The sequence below is a fragment of the Ochotona princeps genome, chromosome 12, assembly GCF_030435755.1.
Source record: "Ochotona princeps isolate mOchPri1 chromosome 12, mOchPri1.hap1, whole genome shotgun sequence".
Lineage (NCBI taxonomy): Eukaryota > Metazoa > Chordata > Mammalia > Lagomorpha > Ochotonidae > Ochotona > Ochotona princeps.
In genome coordinates, this window is record NC_080843.1 from 33,522,638 (window position 1) to 33,526,266 (window position 3,629).

At 38.8% G+C, this 3,629-nt stretch overlaps 1 non-coding gene across 1 annotated transcript; it reads right to left on the reverse strand.

The window, feature by feature from the left end:
* Positions 1-318: 318 nt before the first annotated feature.
* Positions 319-423, reverse strand: LOC118758025 (U6 spliceosomal RNA). The gene has a single exon (XR_004995490.2). It is a non-coding gene; the product is annotated as a U6 spliceosomal RNA (small nuclear RNA).
* Between the last annotated feature and the right edge of the window lie 3,206 nt (positions 424-3,629).

Below are 3,629 nucleotides of genomic sequence, written 5' to 3' on the forward strand. Positions count from 1 at the left end.
AATATCCACGTGTCAAATAAAGATGGTGCCCAGTGGAAGAGATCTGGGCATGGATCGGGCAGAAAGCTAAGTTGTTTTGAAGAGAGACTGATTGGCTGAGGCCATTTCCGCACTCCTGACCTTTACTATGGTTGACCCCTTGTACTTCCTCTTGGAAATCTCCCGGATAGGATTTCCTTACTACCCCCTGTAAAAGAGTGTGCTGTTTTTCAGTAAAGCAGAATTGCATTGATGGAACCCCTGCTGCATTTGTGATTTGTGTTAAGCTTTTTCATTCTTCTAAGTTTTGTTTCATATATTACATTGTATATATCAATTTTTAATATGGGACGGTTCACGAATTTGTGTGTGATTCTTGCAAAGGGGCCATGTTAATCTTCTCTGTATTGTTCCAATGTAAGTATTGTGCTGCTGAAGCGAGCACTATACACCAATTTCATGCAGCATACATATATGGACTTTTAATTCACATATTACATTATACACATGTGTAAGAGAAAGAAAGATGCAGTACCATGTAAAATTTCAAAACATGCCCACAACACAGATGCTTTGTACAGCAACACTATCAATATTCCTAGGTCAGAAATCCCCCTTGTTGTGCTTGGCACAATAGTTCAGTGGCTAAAAATCCTCCCCTTGTGCACACCAGGATCCCATAAGGCTGCCGATTCATGCCCTGGCTACTCTGCTTCCCATCCAGCTGCCTGCTGGTGGCCTGGGAAAGTAGTGGGGTACAGTCCAAAGCCTTGGGACCCTTAGTCTAGGTGGGAGAACTGGAAGAAGCCCCTGGCTCCTGGTTTCAGATAGGCTCAGCTCCAGCCTTCGCAGCCACTTGGGGAATGAACCAGTGGATGGAAGCTCTTTCTCCCTGTCTCTCCTTTCCTCTGTAAATCTGACTTTCCAATAAAAATACATAAATCTTTCAAAAAAGAAAGGAAAGAAAAAATTCACCCTAATAAGACTGTCAAGACCCCTCTTTGTTTCATCAGGCAGAGTTGGAAAAAATATGTAACATTGTAGAAGTGGCCCTGTTATGCAATTTAGTCTTACATAGGTCCTAATGAGATTTGATCACATAAAATCAGTTAAACACTAACTCAACCAGCTATTATATCCTTTAATAGTCTCTGTACTTATAACCACTTACAAATTTGTATAAATGATCCATAAAGAAGTTGGAACTGTAACAGCAAATGGATTCTAGTGACAGAGTATAAAATCCAAAAAAGGAAGCCCAGTAATAAAAAAAATTGGAGGGATATTTTAATATCTTTTTACAAGATGTTTGAAAATATCAGAGAGAGAAAAGTGATAAAGCAGGAGTGTAAACTAACAAAAATAGGAGAGGTTAATGCTAGGCACGAAAACCCTGTAAAAGGTAATAAAACAGCATAAAATCTAACAGAAAGATAATTTGAATCCAATTTGGGAGAAAAAAAGCTCAATTTCAATATCCCAAGGCTAAATGAAGAAACATGAGACATTTTATTTGCAATCAAAAAGGAGCTGGAGGGATATTAACAAGACTGAATAAAAGGCCCCATGCTCACATCACAGACAATGTTTAGGTAGCTATCCATGCCTGCAAGTGTAATTACGGGAGTTACAGGATAAAATTCACTATGTCAACACACTAGAAAAGCTTCAGATTACGGTGAAATTCAGAAAGTCATTCTAGTATGTCAATGGCAGACTCACTCAGTGTTATCCAGCTGCAAACTAAAAGCAACCTTGTGGTCCATATCAGCGGTAGCCCTGTATGGTGCTGGTTGACCACAAAACACAGTCATCAAAGGGTCCAGCATGAGACACCCTCATCTATGCTCCCCCAGAATAGGCTGCCCAATCCTGCAGGGGCAAACCTTAACATGGCCTCTTGAATTCATGTCAGCTGTATTCTGCTAGGTCTTTGTGAATTCTGTTTGTTCAGGGAAGCAGTGGTGGTTGTCCATACTTCAAGTTGCATATGCAACAAGTTTCGTGCCAGTTGTGGACACTGTGGTTGTCATGAGGCTTGGATGCCATCACTGATCCATGATCTGGGCATGTTGTCGTTAACCCGGGGAGCAAACGAGAAAGTGTCTCTTGCAGCGCTTGGTGCAGAGTCCATCAACTTTATCCAAATTATGAATTCAGAAACATCTAGTGCTCTGGTCTATCCACACTAAACCACATTCAAGAGGCAAGGGCCCTGTGAAAGTCCTCATTAACGTGTTAGTAGCTGTCCACTCATTTCATATCCAACTATAGACACCCAAATCTTGGCAACTAAACTACAACATTACTTTACCATAGTTGCATAGGTAGTCCTTACTGTGGTGGACTTCCTCCAGTGAACCACATCTATCTGTAACACCTAGAAATAGGCGTAACCTCTTTAGAATGTATCGTGTAACAGAAGGTGGCCCTGTAGCCTGGGTATTGTCTATGTTATACTGATATTGAAGCAAGTCCCATCCACAAGGTATCTAACAGATGATGTCCTTGGTAAAGACAAACAAATAAATAAACAAACAAACACACTGTTAATGATGGATTCAACCTTACAGAGAAGAGGCATCATTTGATCACTTTTCCTCTGACCAAGGAGGAATCCACAAGTTGGGAATCCCAGAGGAGATACACTGAGCTTCTAGTGTACGTTATACTGAGCTTTCAGTCTGTTTTCCTAGTATTGCATGACTAAGGAGCAATAGGTTTGTGTTTGCTAACTGTTACCTTCAAGAGAGCTGCCTGGTTTGTGTTCAGAGCCCCTTGCTTTTGTCTAACCCAATCTGATCCAACTCGAATCAGAGAGCTATAAGCCTTGCTCAACTGATTTTCAAGGCCATAAGCAAGGAGCTAGATAGGAAGTGGAGCTGGCAGGATTAGAACAGGCACCCATATCGGATCCTGGTGCATGCAAGGCGAGGACTTTACTCATTAATCTATCGCACCGGGCCGGAGAGAAAACATCCTTTATGGAATAAACAGATGGTCAAATAAAAGATATATTGTGGTGAGTTAAAGGTAATCTTTAAAATCACAATTTGAAACTTTAATAAAACTGAAATTGATTTAAGCAGTATTTGAAATATACATCATCAAGAACTTTATTGTAGAGATCTGATGTATTGAAATTTATACACTCACAAAAATTTTTTAAAATTGTTTTGTTAGGCTAAAGGTGAGTATAAGTGGCCATTGATGTGACTACTAAATAACTAATTTAATTTAAGTTGTTTTTAATATGGAGTGGTAGAGAATGACACTGAATTTGAGATCCCAGCAGAAATACTGTTATCTAAAATACTACTTTCAATTGAGGGCTCATTATTAAATTCACATTATGCCTAAATTCAGAACTAAAAGCTCATATGAAGAATTTTTGAATGAAACATACATGGATAGTGATAAATACAATTTCTAGAGGTTTCTGCAAAAAAAAAACCTCTTCAACAATGTGAACAATTAATTTGAATATGACATGCCAAATCTTCAAAAACTCATGGCAACTTTAATATTACACATTTTGCCCCACATAGGAGATGATATTAAGAAGCTCTGCACTTCTTATATATTGGCATAACTATAATATGAAATATAAAGGGGAAAATTGTGAGGTATTATAAACATACTAAAAGTAT